Source organism: Pongo abelii, chromosome 1, assembly GCF_028885655.2.
Source record: "Pongo abelii isolate AG06213 chromosome 1, NHGRI_mPonAbe1-v2.0_pri, whole genome shotgun sequence".
Lineage (NCBI taxonomy): Eukaryota > Metazoa > Chordata > Mammalia > Primates > Hominidae > Pongo > Pongo abelii.
In genome coordinates this window covers 18,822,211-18,844,698 of record NC_071985.2, presented here as the reverse complement: position 1 = coordinate 18,844,698, position 22,488 = coordinate 18,822,211, and the positions used below count along the sequence as shown (strand labels likewise).

The window sequence follows — 22,488 nt, the reverse complement described above, 5'->3', positions numbered from 1 at the left end:
GGGCTTCATCCCTGGGACGCAAGGCTGGTTCAGTATACGCAAATCAATAAATGTAATCCAGCATATAAACAGAACCAAAGACAAAAACCACATGATTATCTCAATAGATGCAGAAAAGGCCTTTGACAAAATTCAACAACCCTTCATGCTAAAAACTTAATAAATTAGGTATTGATGGGACGTATCTTAAAATAATAAGAGCTATCTATGAAAAACCCACAGCCAATATCATACTGAATGGGCAAAAACTGGAAGCATTCCCTTTGAAAACTGGCACAAGACAGGGATGCCCTCTCTCACCACTCCTATTCAACATAGTGTTGGAAGTTCTGGCCAGGGCAATTAGGCAGGAGAAGGAAATAAAGGGTATTCAGTTAGGAAAAGAGGAAGTCAAACTGTCCCTGTTCGCAGACGACATGATTGTATATCTAGAAAACCCCATTGTCTCAGCCCAAAATCTCCTTAAGCTGATAAACAACTTCAGCAAAGTCTCAGGATACAAAATCAATGTACAAAAATCACAAGCATTCTTATAGACCAATAACAGACAAACAGAGAGCCAAATCATGAGTGAACTCCCATTCACAATTGCTTCAAAGAGAATAAAATACTTAGGAATCCAACTTACAAGGGACGTGAAGGACCTCTTCAAGGAGAACTACAAACCACTGCTCAATGAAATTCCATATCTTTGCTATTGTGAATAGTGCTATGATAACTTTTCTTCTACTTTCTATGGATGTATTCTGCTGTGCTCTTTTTCTTAAAGTTAAGTTGGATGCTTGTCTCCTTATTTTAGACATTCTTTTTTCCAGTTAATACTTAAGTTAATAGAGTACTGTTTTTGCTGTCTCACAAGTTTGATATGTATTATTTTTATCATTATTTATGCCTAAATATTTTATCATTTCTTTTTTTTTAATTGGACAAGGGAGTGGCTCAGAAGTCTATTTTGGACACCAAAATATCATGTTGTATACCATAAATACACACAATTTCTTTTTTAAAAGAAGCCTATTTTTAATGTTGAAATGTATAGTTTTCTCTGGGTGCTTCTTATTGTTGTTAATGTTCTCTAACATAATTGCAAGTGCTCAAAGAAAGTGTTCCCATAAAATGCAATCTTCAAAAGTTGGTGGGAATAGCGTTATAACCTAGGAGAAGGTGAATTTTCACAGGCACTCTGTAGGTCTATTTTTTGACTTCTTAAAATGTTCATTTTACTTTTTTAAATTTTTTTTATTATACTTTAAGTTCTAGGACACATGTGCAGAACATGCAGGTTTGTTACATAGGTATACATGCGTCATGGTGGTTTGCTGCAACCATCAACCTGCCATCTATATTAGGTATTTCTCCTAAGGCTATCCCTCCCCTAGCCCCTCATCCTCCAACAGGCCCTGGTGTGTGATGTTCCCCTGTCTGTGTCCATGTATTCTCATTGTCCAACTCCCACTTATGAGTGACAACATGCAGTGTTTGGTTTTCTGTTCCTGTGTTAGTTTGCTGAGAATGATGGTTTCCAGCTTCATCCATGTCCCTACAAAGGACATGAACTCATCCTTTTTTATGGTTGCATACTATTCCGTGGTGTATATGTGCCACATTTTCTGTATCCAGTCTATCATTGATGGACATTTGGGTTGTTTCCAAGTCTTTGCTATTGTGAATAGTGCTGCAATAAACATACTTGTGCATGTGTCTTTATAGTAGAATGACTTATAATCCTTTGGGTATATACCCAGTAATGGGATGGCTGGGTCAAATGGTATTTCTGGTTCTAGATCCTTGAGGAATCACCACACTGTCTTCCACAATGGTTGAGCTAATTTACACTCCCACCAACAGTGTAAAAGCGTTCCTATTTCTTCACATCCTCTCCTGCATCTGTTGTTTCCAGACATTTTAATGATCACCATTCTAACTGGCATGAGACGGTATCTCATTGTGGTTTTGATTTGCATTTCTCTAATGACCATTGATGATGAGCTTTTTTAAAGATGTTTGTTGGTCACATAAATGTCTTCTTTGGAGAAGTGTCAGTTCATATCCTTCACCCACTTTTTGATGGGGTTGTTTGATTTTTTCTTGTAAATTTGTTTAGGTTCCTTGTAGATTCTGAATATTAGCCCTCTGTTAGATGGATAGATTGCAAAAATTGTCTCCTATTCTGTAGTTTACCTGTTCACTCTGATGATAGTTTCTTTTGCTGTGAAGAAGCTCTTTAGTTTGAATAGATTCCATTTGTCAGTTTTGGCTTTTGTTGCCATTGCTTTTAGTGTTTTAGTCATGAAGTCTTTGCCCATGCCTATGTCCTGAATGGTATTGCCTAGGTTTTCTTCTAGGGTTTTTATGGTTTTAGGTCTTACATTTAAGTCTTTAATTCACCTTGAGTTAGTTTTTGTATAAGGTGTAAGGAAGAGGATCCAGTTTCAGTTTTCTGCATATGGCTAGCCAGTTTTCCCAACACCATTTATTAAATAGGGAATCCTTTCCCTGTTGCTAGTTTTTGTCAGGTTTATCAAAGATCAGATGGTTGATCTTTGACAGATGTGTGGCATTATTTCTGAGGCCTCTGTTGTGTTCCATTAGTCTATATATCTGTTTTGGTACCAGTACCATGCTGTTTTGGTTACTGTAGCCTTGTAGTATAGTTTGAAGTCAGGTAGCATGATGCCTCCAGCTTTGTTCTTTTTGCTTAGGATTATCTTGGCTATATGGGCTCTTTCTTGGTTCCATATGAAATTTAAAGTAGATTTTTCTAATTCTGTGATAAAAGTCAGTGGTAGCTTGATGGGGATAGCATTGAATCTATAAATTACTTTGGGCAGTGTGGCCATTTTCAAGACATTGATTCTTCCTATCCATGAGCATGTAATGTTTTTCCATTTGTTTGTGTCTTCTCTTATTTCCTTGAGCAGTGGTTTGTAGTTCTCCTTGAAGAGGTCCTTCAATCCCTTGTAAGTTGTATTCCTAGGTATTTTATTCTCTTTGTAGCAATTGTGAATGGGAGTTCACACATGATTTGGCTCTCTGTTCATCTATTATTGGTGTATTGGAATGGTTGTGATTTATGCACACTGATTTTGTATCCTGAGACTTTGCTGAAGTTGCTTATCAGCTTAAGGAGATTTTGGACTGAGACAATGGGGTTTTCTAAATATACAATCATGTCATCTGCAAACAGAGACAATTTGACTTTCTCTCTTCCTATTTGAATACCCTATATTTCTTTCTCCTGACTGATTGCCCTGACCAGAACTACGAATACTGTGTTGAATAGGAGTGGCGAGAGAGGGCATCCTTGTCTTGGGCCGATTTTCAAAGGGAATGCTTCCAGCTTTTGCCCATTCAGTATGATATTGACTGTGGTTTTGTCATAAATAGCTCTTACTATTTTGAGATACGTTCCGTTAATACCTAGTTTATTGAGAGTTTTTAGCATGAAGGAGTGTTGAATTTTATCGAAGGCCTTTTCTGCATCTATTGAGATAATCATGTGGTTTTTGTCATTGGTTCTGTTTATGTGATGGATTAGGTTTATTGATTTGTGTATGTTGAACCAGCCTTGCATCTCAGCGATGAAGCCGAATTGATCATGGTAGATAAGTTTTTTGATGTGCTGCTGGATTTGGTTTGTCAGTATTTTATTGAGGATTTTTGCATCTATATTCATCAGGGATATTGGCCTGAAATTTTCTTTTTTTGTTTTGTCTCTTCCAGGTTTTGGGATCAGGATGATGCTGGCTTTATAAAATGAGTTAGAGAGGAGTCCCTCTTTTTCTATTGTTTGAAATAGTTTCAGAAGGAGTGGTACCAGCTCCTCTTTGTACCTCTGGTAGAATTTAGCTGTGAATCTGTCTGGTCCTGGACATTTTTTGGTTGGTAGGCTATTAATTATTGCCACAATTTCAGAACTTGTTATTGGTCTATTCAGAGATTTGATTTCTTCCTGGTTTAGTCTTGGGAGGGTGTATGTGTCCAGGAATTTATCCATTTCTAGATTTTCTAGTTTATTTGGATAGAGGTGTTTGTAATATTCTCTGATGGTAGTTTGTATTTCTGTGGGATCGGTGGTGATATCCTTTACCATTTTTTATTGTGTCTATTTGATTTTTCTCTCTGTTCTTCTTTATGAGTCTGGCTAGCAGTCTATTTTGTTAATCTTTTCAAAAAATCACCTCCTGGATTCATTGATTTTTTTCTGAAGGGTTTTTTTTTGTCTCTATCTCCTTCACTTTTGCTCTGATTTTATTTATTTCTTGTCTTCTGCTAGCTTTTGAATTTGTTTGCTCTTGCTTCTCTAGTTCTTTTAATTGTGATGTTAGGGTGTGAATTTTAGATCTTTCCTGCTTCCTCCTGTGGGCATTTAGTGCTATACATTTCCTTCTAAACACTGCTTTAACTGTGTCCCAGAGATTCTGGTATGTTATGTCTTTGTTCTTATTGGTTTCACAGCACTTATTTATTTCTCCCTTAGTTTCATTATTTACCCTGTAGTCATTCGGGAGCAGGATGTGCAGTTTCTATGTAGTTGTGCGGTTTTGAGTGAGTTTCTTAATCCTGAGTTCTAACTTCATTGCACTGTGGTCTGAGAGACAGTTATGATTTCCGTTCTTTTGCATTTGCTGACGAGTGTTTTACTTCCAATTATGTGGTCAATTTTAGAGTAAGTGTGATGTGGTGCTGAGAAGAATGTATATTCTATTGATTTGGGGTGGAGAGTTCTGTAGATGTCTATTAGGTCTGCTTGGTCCAGAGCTGAGTTCAAATCCTGAATGTCTTTGCTAATTTTCTGCCTTGGTGATGTGTCTAATATCGACAGTGGGGTGTTAAAGTCTCCCACAATTATTGTGTAGGAGTTTAAGTCTCTTTGTAGGTCTCTATGAACTTGTTTTATGAATCTGGGTGCTCCTGTATTTGGTGCATGTATATTGAGGATAGTTAGCTCTTCTTGTTGCATTGATCCCTTTACCATGACGTAATGTCCTTATTTGTCTTTTTGATCTTTGTTGGTTTAAGGCTGTTTTATCAGAGACTAGGATTGCAACTCCTGCCTTTTTAAATTTCTATTTGCTTGGTAAATATTCTTCCATCCCTTTATTTTGAGCCTATGTGTGTCTTTGCATGTGAGATGGGTCTCCTAAATACAGCACACTGATGGGTCTTGGTTCTTTATCCAATTTGCCAGTATGTGTCTTTTAATTGGGGGCATTTAGCCCATTTACATTTATGGTTATTATTGTTATGTGTGAATTTGATCCTGTCGTTATGATGCTAGCTGGTTTTTTTGTCAATTAGTTGAAGCAGTTTTTTCACAGTGTTGATGGTCTTTATAATTTGGTATGTTTTTCCAGTGGCTGGTACCAGTTTTTCCTTTCCATATGTAGTGCTTCCTTCAAGAGTTCTTGTAAGGCAGGCCTGGTGGTGACAAAAGCTCTCAGCATTTTCTTCTCTGTAAAGGGAGTCTATTTCTCTTTCACTTATGAAGCTTAGTTTGGCTGGATATGAAATTCTGGGTTGAAAATTCTTTTATTTAAGAATGTTGAATATTGGTCCTCTTCTGACTTGTAGGGTTTCTGCAGAGAGATCTGCTCTCAGTCTGATGGGCTTCCGTTTGTGGGTAACCCGACATTTCTCTCTGGCTGCCCTTAACATTTTTTCCTTCATTTCAACCTCGGTGAGTCTGATGATTATGTGTCTTGGGGTTCCTCTTCTCGAGGAGTATCTGTGGTGTTCTCTGTATTTCCTGAATTTGAATGCTGGCCTGTGTTGCTAGGTTGAGGAAGTTCTCCTGGATAATATCCTGAAGAGTGTTTTCCAACTTGGTTCCATTCTCCCTGTCACTTTCTGGTACAACAATCAAACGTAGATTTGGTCTTTTCGCTTAGTCCCATATTTCTTGGTGGCTTTGTTCATTTCTTTTTACTCTTTCTTCTCTAATCTTGTCTTCTCACTTCATTTCATTAAGTTGGTCTTCAGTCTCTGATATCCTTCTCCTTGATTGATTCGGCTATTGATACTTGCATGTGTTTCATGAAGTTCTCATGTTGTGTTTTTCAGCTCCATCAGGTCATTTATGTTCTTCTCTAAACTGGTTATTCTAGTTAGCAATTCCTCTAACCTTTTTCAAGGTTCTTAGCTTCCTTGCGTTGGGTTAGAACACGCTCTTCTAGCCCGGAGGAGTTTGTTATTACCCACCTTCTGAAGCCTACTTCTGTCAGTTTGTCAAACTCATTCTTCATCCAATTTTGTTTCCTTGCTGGCAAGGAGCTGTGATCCTTTGGAGGAGAAGAGGTGTTCTGGTTTTTGGAATTTTCAACATTTTTGTGCCGGTTTTTCCTCATCTTCGTGGATTTATCTACCTTTGGTCTTTGATGTTGGTGACCTTTGGATGGGGTTTCTGTGTGGATGTCCTTTTTGTTGATGTTGATGCTATTCCTTTCTGTTGGTTAGTTTTCCTTCTAAAAGTCAGGCCCCTCTGCTGCAGGTCTGCTGGAGTTTGCTGGAGGTCCACTCCAGACCTTGTTTGCCTGGGTATCACCAGCAGAGGCTGCAGAACAGCAAAGATTGCTGCCTGCTCCTTCCTCTGGAAGCTTCGTCCCAGAGGGGCACCCACAAGATGGCAGCTGGAGCTCTCTTGTATGAGGTGTTTGTCGACCCCTGCTGGGAGGTATCGCCTAGTCAAGAGGCACGGGCATCAGGGACCCACTTGAGGAGGCAGTCTGTCCCTTTGCAGAGCTCGAGCGCTGTGCTGGGAGATCCACTGCTCTCTTCAAAGCCAGCAGACAGGAAAGTTTAAGTCTGCTGAAGCTCTGCCCACAGATGCCCCTTCCCCCAGGTGCTCTGTCCCAGGGAGCTGGGAGTTATCTATAAGCCCTTGACTGGGGCTGCTGGCTTTCAGAGATGCCCTGCCCAGAGAGGAGGAATCTGGAAAGGCAGTCTGGCTACAGCGGCTTTGCTGAGCTGAGGTGGGCTCTGTCCAGTTTGAACTTCCTGGAAGCTGCGTTTACACTGTCAGGGGAAAACCGCCTAATCAAGCCTCAGTAATGACAGATGCCCTTCCCCCCACCAAGCTCAAAAGTCCCAGGTCGACTTCAGACTGCAGTGCTGGCAGCGAGAATTTCAAGCCTGTGGATCTTAGCTTGTTGGGCTCTGTGGGGGTGGGATTCACTAGCTAGACCACTTGGCTCCCTGGCTTCAGCCCACTTTCCAGGGGAGTGAGCAGTTCAGTCTCACTGGCATTCCAGGCACCACTGGGGTATTAAAAAAAACTCCTGTAGCTAGCTCAGTGGCTGCCCAGTTTTGTGCTTGAAACCCAGGGCCCTCGTGGTGTGTAGGAACCTGAGGGAATCTCCTGGTCTGTGGGTTGCGAAGATGGTGGGAAAAGCATAGTATCTGGGCGGGAATGCACAGTTCCTCACGGGCACAATCCCTCACAGGTTCCCTCGGCTAGGGGAGCGAGTTCCCTGACCCCTTGCACTTCCTGGGTGAGGCCATGCCCCACCCTGCTTCAGGGTGCACCCACCATGTAACCAGTCCCAATGAGATGAGCCTGGTACTGAGAGGTGACATGGTGCTGGCAGTCCTCACAGCCCTTGCTCACTCTCGGCGCCTCCTCTGCCTGGGCTACCATTTTGGTGGCACTTGAGGAGGCCTTCAGCCCGCCGCTGCACTGTGGGAGCCCCTTTCTGGGCTGGCCAAGGCCGGAACCCACTGGCTCAGCTTGCAGGGAGGTGTGGAGGGAGAGGCGCGAGCGGGAACCAGGGTTGTGTGCGGCGCTTGAGGGCCAGCTGGAGTTCCGGGTGGGCATGAGCTTGGTGGGCCCTGTACTTGGAGCAGCCGGCTGGCCCTGCCGGCCCCAGGCAATGAGGGACTTAGCACCCGGGCCAGCGGCTGTGGTGGGTATACTTGGTCCCCCAGCAGTGCCAGCCCACCGGCACTGCGCTCGATTTCTCACCAGGCCTTAGCTGCTTTCCCGCGGGGCAGGCCTTGGGACTGCAGCCTGCCATGCCTGAGCCTTCCCCCGCCTCGGTGGGTTCCTGTGCAGCCCGAGCCTCCCCGACGAGTGCCGCCCCCTGCTCCATGGTGCCCAGTCCCACTGACCACCCAAGGGCTGAGGAGTGCGAGCACATGGCACGGGACTGACAGGCAGCTCCACCTGCAGCCCCGGTGCGGGATCCACTAGGTGAAGCCAGCTGGGCTCCTGAGTCTGGTGAGGACGTGGAGAGTCTTTATATCTAGCTCAGGGATTGTAAACATACCAATCAGCACCCTGTGTTTAGCTCAGGGTTTGTGAGTGCACCAATTGACACTCTTTATCTAGCTGCTCTGGTGGGGCCTTGGAAAACCTTTATGTCTAGCTCAGGGTTTGTAAACACACCAATCGGCACTCTGTATCTAGCTCAAGGTTTGTAAACACACCAATCAGCACCCTGTGTTTAGCTCAGGGTTTGTGAGTGCACCAATCGACACTCTGTATCTAGCTGCTCTGGTGGGGCCTTGGAGAACCTTTATGTCTAGCTCAGGGATTGTAAACACACCAATTGGCACTCTGTATCTAGCTCAGGGTTTGTAAACACACCAATCAGCACCCTGTGTTTAGCTCAAGGTTTGTGAGTGCACCAATCGACACTCTGTAGCTAGCTGCTCTGGTGGGGCCTTAGAGAACCTGTGTGTCGAAACTCTGTATCTAGCTAATCTGATGGGGACATGGAGAACCTTTGTATCTAGCTCAGGGATTGTAAACGCACCAATCAGCACCCTGTCAAATCAGGCCACTCAGCTCTACCAATCAGCAGGATGTGGGTGGGGCCAGATAAGAGAATAAAAGCAGGCTGCCTGAGCCAGCATTGGCAACCTGTTCCCGTCCCCTTCCACACTGTGGAAGTTTTGTTCTTTCGCTCTTCGCAATAAATCTTGCTACTGCTCACTCTTTGGGTCCACGCTGCTTTTATGAGCTGTAATACTCACCGCGAAGATCTGCAGCCTTCACTCCTGAACCCAGCGAGACCACGAGCCCACTGGGAGGAACGAACAACTCCAGACGCACTGCCTGAAGAGCTGTAACACTCACCGCAAAGGTCTGCAGCTTCACTCCTGAGCCAGTGAGACTACGAATCCACCAGAAGGAAGAAACTCCGAACACATCCGAACATCAGAAGGAACAAACTGCAGACGCGCCACCTTAAGAGCTGTAACACTCACCGCGAGGGTCCGCGGCTTCATTCTTGAAGTCAGTGAGAACACTCACCGCGAGGGTCCGCGGCTTCATTCTTGAAGTCAGTGAGACCAAGAACCCACCAATTCTGGACACAGTACCTCAGTTGGAAATGCAGAAATCACCCGCCTTCTGCATTGATCTCGCTGGGAGCTGTAGACCGGAGCTGTTCCTATTCCGCCATCTTGTCAGCCACCTCCCTGTATGTCTTTTAAAAGGATGTTTTCTCTAGTTTTGAGGGACAATGTTTCTCTCTCTCTCTCAACAAGGTTGTTAAATCTTGTGAAATGTGCTGTTCAAATATTCTATATACTTATTAACATCTGATTTACTTGATTTATCAATTACAATAATCTACAAAGAGAGATTTTTAAATATCCCATTTTTGAGACAAATTTTCATATTTTTTTCTTCCAGATATATCAATTTTTGCTTTATGTATTTTGAAGTTAAACATTAAGGTCCTACAAGTTCATTTTTATGGATTGTACCTTTTATCATTATCTCTAGTAAAATCTCTAGCAAAACTTATTTTCTTTAATGTCTATTTGTCAGCTTTAGGGGGATAATATTTACCTTGTATATGTATTTCCACTCATTGGCTTTCAATAATTTGAGATCTTTATGTTTTAGGTATACCTCTTGTAATAGGTATATGCATAGAATGCTTTTAACCCAATCTAATACCTGCTTCCAACTATAGAATTAGTCCATTTACATTAATATAGTTGCCAATGTACCAGATTTGGATTCTTTACTATAATTTTATCATATGCTTCTGTTCATCCACTTTTTTCTATTTGTGTTTTCTTTGTCCTTTTCTTGATGTCTTTTGGATTGACTGAGGATTTTCTCTTCCACATACTGGTAATTCCATTTCTTCTTTCTACTTGGTTTGGAAATCATATTTTCATTCTTGTAAAGGAACTCTGTTGTGTGGATGTTTCATAGGGTATTCAACCAGTCATCTACTTACTACTGAACATATGGGCTGTTTTCGGCCTTTTGCTATTATTCATACTACTGCAATAAAGAGGCATTTGCTATTTCTAATCTTTTTAGAGCAGTTTCCAGCCTCATCATAGCTGTACTAGATCTTCCAATACACACTTTTAGCTTATAAAGACTAAAGCAGCATCTTTAACCTGCTCTTGAACAGCAGAACCTTAGAAAACTTTAATAATAATTAACATCCCTTCAAATTACATTCTATGTTATCCAGAATTTTAATAATAGACTATTTTTGACTTATAAATTAGATATTATTAATATTGCTTTGTATTATAGGTGTACATATTCACCAATTTCTTTGCTTATCTTTCTTTCTTACATAACAAGCCTTTCATATGCTCATTTTGGAATTCATTTAGTTCCTTGGACCTGAAAACCAGTGTCCTTCCACAATTCTAAAAAAATTCTTAAAATATTTTAAAATATGACCCATTCTCCCTATCTCCTGCTGGTACTTTTTGTTAAGACATATGCTATAGCCTATCATTTTAGCCTCTGTTTTCTATCCCCTCTTTCATGTTTTGTTTTCCTTTATCTTTGTAAACTGCATTCTGAAAAATATTTTTGGCCTATCTTCAAGTTCATTAAATTTCTCTCTAGCCTTATCTAATCTGCTGGTTAATCCATCCACTGAGTTTTCATTTTTCTTTATTGCTTTTTAAATCTTAGCAGTTCTATTTGGTTTTTAAATATCTTCATGGTAATTATGTGAAATCTATTTCCTAGCTCATATTTTCAAGTTCTTTTTGAGGATTTGTTTCAGCTGTCTGGAGCTGCTGATTCTCACACACAGTACCTTATTTCCTTTCAGGTTTTGGTGTTGGTGCTGTGAGCGGCTAATTTCCTTGGATCCAGTGGCTGGATTTCCTTGGATTCTTAGAAGCTGGCTTGACATTGAAGTCTAGCACAGACAATTCGCATCTGCTTTTCACAGCATCCTAGAGGTGTTACCAACCTAGAACCACTTTGAATATATTTATCTATTTGTGTATTTTGGTGGTTGCAGAGGTTATGTGAATTTGGACCAAAAACTCTTGTAATATCTTAATTATGTATTCTCAGAGTAATTTTGTTGTTGTTGTTATTGTTTAGCACCAAGTCTAGATAGGTAAATTTCCTGGCTTTACTTTCTGCACGCTAGGGTTTATTTTCAGTTCACCCTAATATTTAAATTATAGCTCTTTGGGGTCTCAGGGTTATGCAGGTATTTTGCATCAGGTTCTTCACTGGGGTGGGCCCTAGGATTTTAATCCTGCCTTCTATGCCTATGTTGTCCTCAAAGCAGAAGCTCAAGTATTCCAGTTTTCAGCAGAAACCTTCAAGGTGAAAGCTAACTTTGCATTTGTCTGAGTCCCAAGGGTCCTGGTTATGCTTTGTTTTGTATCTCTGTGGATTTCTTACCTCAGTTCCATCCAGCAATGCATTTTAAAGGAAAAATGTAGTGTTTATTCAACAATGCAGTTATTTCAATCAGAAAGGTTGTTCAGGACACCTAAATTGCCTTACTGACAGAAACAAGAATTTAGCCTTTGATTTTGATGGAAAGTCTTTGTGACTCAATGACTAAACCCAAGCAACTCTACAATGGCCCTTGGAACACTACTCATGCTTCACCTCCCTCCATGACAGGTGCCTTACAGGAAAACCAAAACAACAAACTGCCAGTTTTTTTGCAAATTATAAATGTTGGGATTTCTGGTATGTTGCCTGTCACAAGTGAAAGGTATGTTTTTCTAAGTGATTCTCTTGAGGAAAGAGTGGATTACTGTTGTGTGAAGGTTAAGATAACCACCAGATAAAACTGCTCCAGCTTAAAGATGAACTCTTCAGAACCATTTCAAAATGTTGCAAAGAGAATACTATCCAGGTTTATAATGAGTCCTCAAAGCAGCACTGCGGCTGCCAGGAATAGTTCAGAGCATGTTGAACCCTACAGTTTCCCTCTCTCCTGAGGCTCCATATTGCAGCCATTCACAACTGGAAGAGCACTATTTATTCAGCCCTCAAAATTATGAGAACCAAAATGGATTGCGCTCATTTGAAATGCAGATGTGACTGCACTGTAATTACAATTGCCCCTGTGATTTTTGCTATGAAGCAAAAAGCCATCAAACAGAGATGAGAAAGATCTGGGCACAACAACAGGGAAATATTTTGGTCCTGGATTGAAGTAAATTTTAAAGTGCACACAAAGAAAAGGGAGAAGTATCCCAGGGTCAAACTTGGCTGACATCACATTTTTTTTCTCTTATTTGATAAATATCTTGCTTTGGACCCCATGAAGGTATGTTCTTCACTAAACATAGAGAAAAAAGAAGGGGAAATGTTCATTATCCTGTAGACAGTGTCTCATTAAAAAAACAACTAATATTTCTGAAGGATTCTTAGAGGCACATGGAAAAAGGCCTTTGCTTAAGTGACAAAGCCACATCTCCTTTTTAGGAAACACGGTCTACTTAAATGAGGTGCCAAAGATATAATGTCACACCGTCTTATCCTAAAAATACCCACACACATACTGCATCTCACATTGCACACTCACTGGTGTTCATTTCTGAGATGCACACACAATATTACTGTTAGAGTCTTTAGGAGGCAATAGTAGCGTCACTTTTCCTGAGACTTTTCATAGCATAGTGGAAAGACTGAGTTGAAATTCTTGGGGTTGAAATTTTGAGTTCGCTTACCAGTTGTGACATCTTGGGTAAATTACTACTTAACTTTTCTCCTTGTCAGTTCAGTCCACTTCTCTACATAGTGGCCATAATGATGCCTATAACATGAGATGTTGTAAGGCTGCCTGCATGTAAAAATAAGACATATACAAATGTTGGTTGAGATTATCATTAGGCATAAAGCACTATCTATTGATTTATCTATCATCTCTCATAGCTAAGTGAGTTTTAGAAATGGAATGTAGCATGTACAATAGGAGAAATCCCATGTCTGGAGTGGATAGACCCAAAATGCACTCTCCTCCTCTTTACTTTTTGTTTTGTTTTGTTTTAGAGACAGGATCTAGCTATGTCGCCCAAGCTGGAGTGCATTGGTGTGATCAGGACTCACTGCAGCCTCAAACTCCTGGGCTTAAGTGATTCTCCTCCCTCAGCCTTCTGAGTATCTGGGACTACAGGTGTATGCTACCATACTCAGATAATTTTTAAATTTTTTTGTAGAGACAGATTCTCACTATGTTACCCAGGCTGATCTCCAACTCTTGACCTTAAGCCATCCTCCTGCTTTGGTCTCTCAAATTGCTGAGATTATGGGCATGAGCCTCTGTACCTGCTCCTCTTTTAATCTTTATCCTACTGACATGTCCTGCAAGTTACAATGCCCATGCTCTGACATGACAAAAGTGAGAAGACAATAGCGTTAAGGTCTTTGCTCAGTTGGAGTAAAGAATCCTGGGAGGGACTATGGCATTTGAGGCAGAAATAGGCCTTCAAGCCAGAAACTCATTTAGATTCAATGACCTTGTGCTTTAGGGGCTCCTCTATTTAAATGTTAGAGTGTTCTTGGGGGGATATTTATTAGCAAGGATGACGATGGGGGGAGGGTCACTAATGGGAGAACCTTATGACCAACTTTGCCCAAGAAAAGCCTGAACTAGCCTGTACAACACTGTGTCACCTCTGAGAGTTGGGGAGCACACCTTAAAGGTAAGGGCCCTACCCTTTGGACTCCGTGCCTGACACATGCAACCCCCACCACCTGCTCACAGGTAATTGGACCATGGGTGGGTGCCTTTTCCAGAGCTAGCTAATTTATAGGCTGGCCTGTCATCTATAAGGTCAAGAGTCTCAGGCAACTCGATGCAACTTGGATGATGGGACTAACTGAATCACTCATATCCTTGCTCAAGGCGTTTGAATGTGAAACAGACACAAGAAAAGTGTATTTATAGGCAGCAGCAGGAGTAATAGGACAGTGAAAGAGAGGAGCTGATCCATAACATGAAGGAACCAGAGAGGAACAATGGAAGGCTGTGATGTCCCCAAGGCTGCTGGTAAGCTGCAAAAACTCTTGCTGACCCTGAATGGTGTATCTGTCTTGAACATTTTAAATTCCTTCTATTCCCATGTTGTTTTTAGGAGAATTGTGTTTTAAAGAAAACTGGTCCCTGATCTTGGTTCTCATTATCAGAATATGTGCTTTTGGTTGTAGCATTCTGCTTTGCTTTTCTTAATAACTTAGTTATTAATAATTTGCTCTGAAAGCTTGAAAATTTGAGTATATATGATGTATGACATCAGTATGTGAGTTACTGAGACAATGTAACAGCTTATCAACCTTTGAAGATATTGGTACTCTACATCTTTTTTGACTGTAAGTTTTCTAGATTTAACTTTTTCTGGATTAATTTCTTGGAAAGTCACCAAATTAATTGTATAGAAAAGAATTTAAAACTACATGGCTTCTTAAATTTTGGCATGTGCATTAAGAATTGTGTACAAATTGCTTGTAATGTCTGCATACTGACCTTCAACACGACCAAAATCAGCTGAATTATGAAAGAAAAAGGTTAGGCATGGTGGCTCATGCCTGTAATCCCAGCATTTTGGGAGGCTGAGATGGGAGGATTGCCTGAGTTCAGGAGTTCGAGACCAGCCTGGGCAACGTGGTGAAACCCCGTCTCTACCAAAAATACAAAGAATTAGCTGGGCATGGTGGCGTGTGCCTGTGGTCCCAGCTACTCCGGAGGCTAAAGTGGGAGGATCACTTGAGCCCAGCAGGCAGAGGTTGCAGTGAGCTGAGATTGTGCCACTGCACTCCAGTCTGGGCAACAGAGTGAGACCCAGTCTAATACATAAGTAAATGTAAATAAGACTTAAACAGACACCTCACCAAAGATGTACAAATGAGCAAAAAAAAAAAAAAAAAAAAAGCACACAAAAAGATGCTCAACATCCTTTGTCATTAGGGAAATGCAAATTAAGACAACAATTAGATAACACCACACACCTATTAGAATGACCTAAATCCAGAACACTGACAGCACCAAATTCTAGTGAGGATGTGGCACAATAGGAACTCCTATTCACTGCTAGTGAGGATGTGGCACAATAGGAACTCCCATTCACTGCTAGTGAGGATGTGGCACAATAGGAACTCCCATTCACTGCTAGTGGGCGTGCAAGATGACATAGTCCCTTTGGAAGACAGTTGGGCAGTTTCTTACAAAGCTAAGCCATTTTACCATACAACTCAGAAATCTCACTCCTAAGTAACTGACTTGAAAACTTATGTCCACACAGAATCCTGTACATGAGTGTTTAAAGTAACTTTTTCCACAATTACTAGAAACTGGAAGCAACCAAGACTAAGCTATCCTTCAAAACAGATGTACAAACTGCCATACAGCCAAACAATGGAATTATTCAACAATAAAAAAGAAATAAATATCAATAATACAATGACTAAATGGAATGTAGTATCCTCGATAGGATCTTGGAAGAGAAAAAGGACGTTAGAGAAAAGCCTAAGAAAATCTGTATAAACTATGGACTTCAGTTAATAATAATATATCAGGATTGGCTCATCAAGTCTAAGAAATTTATCAAACTAATGTAAAATGTTAATAACAGGATGATGGGGTTCAGGACACACTACTCCAAAGGACGGCATCTTGGCATTTGAGAAAACAGCAGAAACTGGAAGGTCACACTCATCTTCCCTCGGCCCTTCCCCCAGGAGCAAGCCATAAAATCTAGTGTCAGTGGAAAAAACTCCAATAGTTTTTTGCTCCGTTTTCACACCACAAGAATTAACATAGAAGACTTTTGTGACCCCAAAATATGTGGTGATTTCTCCCCACCAGCAAGCAAGCAACTTTGCAGCAGACACCAGTGGGGTGTCCTCCAATTTAGTTTCAAAACTATCGACCTGGAGATAGCAGCAGATGTAGCAGATTGAGGGCTCATTCCCATAAGATTGTCTCCCACTTTCGACTCCGATGGCAAGCCCAAGGTTGTTTTGCCTGTGCTTCTCAACTATTGGCTGCAAATCAGGGTTCCCACGACTCCCTCCATGAGTTTAATTAATTTGCTAGGCTCACAGAACTCAGGAAACATTTACTCACATTTACTGGTTTATTACAAAGGGTGTTACAAAATGAAGAGATGCATAGGGCGAGGTATGGGGGAAGGGGCACAGAGCTTCTGTGCCCTCCCTGAGCATGCAACCCTCTAGCAACCTCCACATGTTCAGCTATCTGGAAGCTCGCCATACCCTCTTCCATGGGCTTTTTATGGAGACTTCATAGGACAGGCTTTACTGAAGTATAAACACCCATGTAGAAATGTGACTGGGGCTGGGCACGGTGGCTTACACCTATAATCCCACACTTTGGAAGGCCGAGGCAGGTGGATCACCTGAGGTCAGGAGTTCGAGACCAGCCTGGCCAACATGGTGAAACCCCGTGTCTACTAAAAATACAAAAATTAGCCGGGCGTGGTGGCAGGCTCCTACAATCCCAGCTCCTCAGGAAGCTGAGGCAGGAGAATCGCTTGAACCAGGAGGCAGAGGTTGCAGTGAGCCGAGATCACGCTACTGCACTCCATCCTGGGCGACAGAGTGAGACTCTGTCTCAAAAAATAAAAATAAAAATAAAGAAATGTGATTGGCCAAAAAGGGCATGATCTAATAGTAGCAGATGGAGTGGGCAAACCCAGCAAGGCCTGTGTGTTCTGACTCCTCTTGGCTTCTCTGTGCAGTGTTCCTTCCTCCAGAGCATGTGGCAAGATCCCTTTTGAAACTGGGGTCTTATCGCCTGCAATTAGACAACGTAGGTCTGAGAATTTCTTTATGGCCAACTCTAAGACAGAGAGGTGGGGGAAGATTAGAGTGTATTTTTAGTTTCTATGACCTGCCTTGGGGAGAAATTACAAGGGCTATGGGAGATCTGAGTCAGAAATCGTGGATAAAAACCAACATAAAGATGTATTTAAAATAATGTCACACCTAGGAAGGATTTTCTGAACTTCCCATGAAGCAGATCATAAGAGCCTCATTAAAGAGGTGCCCTCCCTGTACTGGAGAAAAGGAATATCTCTATCTGTCAAGACACAGGGACTTGGAGAAGAATCTAAACAAAGAGGCCTTGCTAAGTTCCCCCAGTTTATGACCTTTAGATCATATTTTCATCCAATCATACTTCTCCACAACTATCCACTTCTTCATCAAACCTAGCATTAAATGTACACAGGTTTACCCATTTCTTGGGCTCTTTATTTTCTTATAAAGGCTCACTATCATGTAAAATGTACACTAAATATCTGTCTGTCTTTTGTTATAGGGGCCTCAACCATGAACGTACCAATGCCTAAGGAAAATATATTTTCCCTCCCTTACAAGGAGAGACTGTGGAGAAAGGGTGGTACATGGAAACTCTGTACGGTCTGCTTAATTTCTTTGTAAATTTAAAAGTGTTTTAAGAAGTAAAGTCTTTTTGCTTAAAAAAACAAAAAAGAATAAAGTTCTTTTGGTGAGTTTAAGAAAAGAATGAGAAACATTTTAACTGAAGTTTTAAAACTCATTGCTTTCTAATTCACTTCAGCTATTTTTTAATTTATAAAATTATTTAATTTATTAATTTATTTCATTAATTTTTATATTAATGAATTAATTATTCATTAATTCATTAATTTATTTTCATTTATTCATAAATAAAGTTAACTTACTTCATTGATATCTGATTCTCTCTGGTATCCCCCTAGAGATCAGAAACTTTTATTGAGTCTCCTTACTCCCCATAACACAATAGGTTCAAAAAGAAACTGTTTTCCCTTTTTCCTTCTCTTTTTTCATTTTCTTAAACAAGATATAGTTGGGAAAATTGATTGTGCGATTAGGGTCTCATCTGGAGTTGTCATGTTAGAGAAGGATTCTTATTGAATCCAGAGTGACAAAGCCACTTTGGGTAACACAAGTTGACTTTGTTTAGGGTGCCAATCAATGCCTAGAAAGCTCTCCCAGGAAAACTGGCTGGTACCTGGTTTACAGATGTGAGATGGGCCAACACCCTCAGCAAACTTGACAAGACTGCAGGGGAAACCTAGAGAAAGAGTTTCCAAAGCTTAGTTTCCTAGCCTCAGGATGGCAAGTAAGAGAAGATTTTTAAAAGTCTGAGATCACTTAAGAAAACTTTAAGACAGACATTAATTCGTGGCCTCAGTAGTTATTCAATAATATAAAGTTCTAAATATGCAAAAGCAAACCCAAGAAAGCATCTATGGTTAAGTAATAATTTTGCTGCCCCATGGTAATAATTAGGCCAAACCTAAGGAGACCAGTCTTTTTTTTGTGATCAAAAATATACTTTTTTTGAGATTATTACGATTACAGGTTGAGGAGAGGAGAGAAATAGACAACCAGGAAAAACTGTGAATGACTTTGAGATGTAGGAAAACTTAGTGCCCTATCCAGTATACCCTTCTCTGACTTTCATCATCTTAAGCTAGTTCACACACTATAAGCAGTTTAGTGGATTCATTTTTTTTAGATGGGATCTTGCTATGTCACCCAGGCTGGACTTGTACTGCTGGGCTCAAGCAATCTTCCCTTCTTAGCCTCCTGAGTAGCTGGGACTACAGGCATGTACCATCTGGCCTAGTTATCGATACAAATGACTCCTGACAACAGATATGAAAATTAATTTTGTCCAATGGAAATACAATTAATTTATTTTCCTCACCACGAAAGAAGCCAGGTTTGTGTCTATTGAGCAAATTCATATTACCATTGCTGATTACCTCTGCATGTGTCTGCTCTTGAGGTTTTCCTTTTAATTGGTTGTAACATGTTTCTGTTTCTCAGATTAAATAGTGAGAAAAATAAACTCTTTGATTTGTGTTCATTTTATATTGGTATGAGAGTCATGATTTTACCCTTTAAACCAATGTGACCTTTTATAATGTTATTAAGTAGTATAATCTACTAAACAATTGATTTAATATAATCAAAATCTAAGATTGATTCATGAAAGTCTTTACATGCTAAATTACAGAGCTTGGACTGTATTATGTAGAGGTCAGAGCTAGATTCCACTGTAGGAGATGAGGGGTTGACACCAAAAGGGTAGGTACAATTGCTCAAGGAAAAGGAAGACAGTGGGCTAAGTCATTTCTCTCTACATACCAATGTTTGAGAGGCAGGTGGAGGAAGAGAAAGCTATGAAAGAAACCAAGAAGGAATAGTTGAAGGAGTAGGGGGAGAGGAGAGGATTTCCATAAGATGGCAGAGGTCAGTGGAGTCAAATGCTGCGGAGACAAGGCAGTGCAAAGAAAAACACACCTTTAGGAGGCCGAGGCGGGCGGATCACCTGAGGTCAGGAGTTTCAGACCAGCCTGGCCAACATGGTGAAACTCCGTCTCTACTAAAAATAAAAAAAAAATTAGCTGGGCCTGGTGGCCCATGCCTGTAATCCCAGCTACTTGGGAGGCTGAGGCAGGAGAATCGCTTGAATCCAGGAGGCAGAGGTTGCAGTGAGCCGAGATTGTGCCACTGCACTCCAGCTTGAGTGATTGACGGAGACTCTGTCTGGAAAAAAAAAAAGAATAAACACCCCTAAGCACACTCACTGGATTGGACCATGTGTGGCTCCAGCCAGCGCGGTTCTTGTCAAGTGATGGAGGCAGCCAAGGAATCAGAGATGTGAATGGACAGTGAGAATTTGAAGGATCAAGTGTGTACATCTTTGAAGAAGGCTTTGATTTGAGAGGAAGGACTTAGTTAAGAGGTGGCTGAAGGTGGAGAGAGGGGATCATTTATGGATGGAGAACCCAGTGGTGGTTGGAAAAAGGGATTTGGAACTCAGCAGCAGCCCACTAGTCTGGGGCAGGAGGAAGGACCCTAGTGCTCTGACCTGGGGGGAGAAGTGAGGGTGGGCAGGGACGGACACAAGCTTGTGGGTCAGGAGATGGGTGGTGTAGAAGAAATTTAGAACCACTGGCCTCAATTTTCTGGATGAAGTCAGTGACAGGTAAGGTGAGAACTCCCCAGGGAGCTTAAGGTGAGGGGAACATTCAGAGCTGTCTCTGAGAGGGAACCTAGAAAGAATGTCTAAGAGCAAATAAAGAGAGCATGGAGCAGCCCTGCAGGCCTCCCTGAGGATGCACTTTGCAGTGGATCTGGTGTGCATGGTCCTGAGATATTTTCCAGCAGAGGCCAACCACTTAGGAAAGGGACACAGATGATGCACAATGGAATTGATTTTCCAGGGCTGAGGTTTACTCAGGCAAGGGCAGAATAAAACTTTCATGGCCAGAACAAACTGGAATTTAGAAAAAGGCTGGAAGGGAAAGGTAAACTGTGTCAGCTGCAGGTGTTCTGGAATGATTTGTGGTATCTGTCCTCTATGACAAAGATTTCGGGCTGGACGAGTCCCCCTCAGAATGTAGATTATTTTGTTAAAGAGTAGAAAGGGCACTCATTAGAGAGTCAGGAGGTCATGGCTCGTCTTCTGATCTGTGTGGCCTTAGGAAAACCACTTAACCTCTCTGATCTCAGTTGCCTCATCTGTCTAATGAGAGCACTCAGTCAGATCATTCCCAGGGTTTCCTCTAGCAAGCACCATAGTGTTTGTGTCCAGTGGAGTATTTAGGGATGAGCTGTCAATATCTGAGGTCCTCTCTACCATCTTTCTTATTGGAAAACTACCATACTTCCTCAACAGTCCTTGGTCTTTCCAGCAAGTTCTATCTTCCAGGCATCCATCCATCCATCCATCCGTCCATCCAGTTTTATCTCTGGCTTGGCTTTCATAAACAAGTTGTGAATCCCGTAGGCTCCATCTACACTTCCAAGACCAGATTGTCCTAGTGGGTGGCAGTGGGGCCAATGGTCAGAGCAGAGGTTCCCACCAGGATCAGCCAATTAGATGACCTCCTGCAGTGCAATCAACTTTGTTTTCAATGAGCAAACATATTAATGCCTATTGGTCTCATCTGCTATGTCTTTCCCTTGTAATTTTTTTAACTTAAAAAATTGTGGTAAAACATACATAACATAAAATTGACCACACTAAATATTTTAGTTATACAGTTCAGTGGCATTAAGTACATTCAGACTGTTGTGCAACCATCACCACCATCTATCTTCAGACCTTTTTAATTCTCCTGAACTGAAACTCTACTAATTAAACAATAACTCCCAATCCCCGCCTCCCATACCCCCTGGCAACCACTATTTTACTTTCCATCTCTATGAATTTGAGGCTACTTGTCTACTCTATGAATTTGAATTTTACTTGTCTCAGATAAATAGAACCATATAATGTTTGTCCTTTTTTGTCTGGCATATTTCATTTAGCATAACATCCTCAATAAATCTATATTGTAACATGTGCCAAAATTTCCTTTTTTTAAGCTGAATAATATTTCATAATTTGGAAAAACTACAGTTATTCATTCATCTGTAGATAGACACTCAGATTGGTTCTATCTTTTGGGTATTATGAGTAATGCTGCTGATACGGTTTGGCACTGTGTCCCTATCCAAATCTCATGTCGAATTGTAATCACCATGTGTTGGAGGTGGGGCCTGGTGGGAGGTGATTTGATCATGGGGCTGGTTTCTAATGGTTTAGCACCAGCCCCTAGTGCTGTCTCTTGATAGAGTTCTTATGAGATCTGGTTGTTTAAAAGGGTGTGGCACTTCCCTCCCCTCCGTTCTCTCTCTCCTGCTCCACCATGGTAAGATGTGCTTGTTTCCCCTTCGCCTTCCGCCATGATTGTAAGTTTCCTGAGGCCTCCCAGTCATGCTTCTTGTTAAGTCTGTGGAACTATGAGTCAATTAAACCTCCTTTCTTCATAAATTACCCAGTCTCAGGTAGATCTTTATAGCAGTGTAAAAAGGGACTAATACAGCTGTTGTGACCCTTAAACATTTTTAAATGTATACATGTGAGATAAAAAGGAGAGGAATGTAGAATCATGGGATTTGGATATCAGAGACAAGAACTGCTTGTATCTAGGAGTCAGTAGAAAGAGGGTGTCCAGGTCAGACTATATCAATGATTGGGCTGGAAGAGAGCTTGCTCCCTAGCTGCTTGGCTTAAGGAGAGTTTTTTACTTCATCTTGGTCTTTCAGGGTTGTGGGAGAGTGAGCTGCAAGTCTGCCCAGCTGGCAGTCATCCTGAACATGCGAGAATGGATTTCCCTCTGCATTCAAGGAGGCTATGCAGAAATAGGGACCTCTCAATCCTTATGCTTTGAGGGACCATATCTTCTTCCCTCCTCTAGAAACTCTATGTCCAC

The 22,488-nt window shown here is 41.4% G+C and overlaps 1 long non-coding RNA gene across 1 annotated transcript in view; it reads left to right on the top strand.

The window, feature by feature from the left end:
* The window catches only part of LOC129061044 (uncharacterized), a 31,853-nt gene extending 14,228 nt beyond the window's left edge, over positions 1–17,625 (top strand). Inside the window, exons 2-3 of the long non-coding RNA XR_008528011.2 lie at positions 11,043–14,240; positions 17,529–17,625. This is a non-coding gene — a long non-coding RNA (uncharacterized LOC129061044). The remainder of the gene's footprint in view (positions 1–11,042; positions 14,241–17,528) is intronic.
* Positions 17,626–22,488: the final 4,863 nt, after the last annotated feature.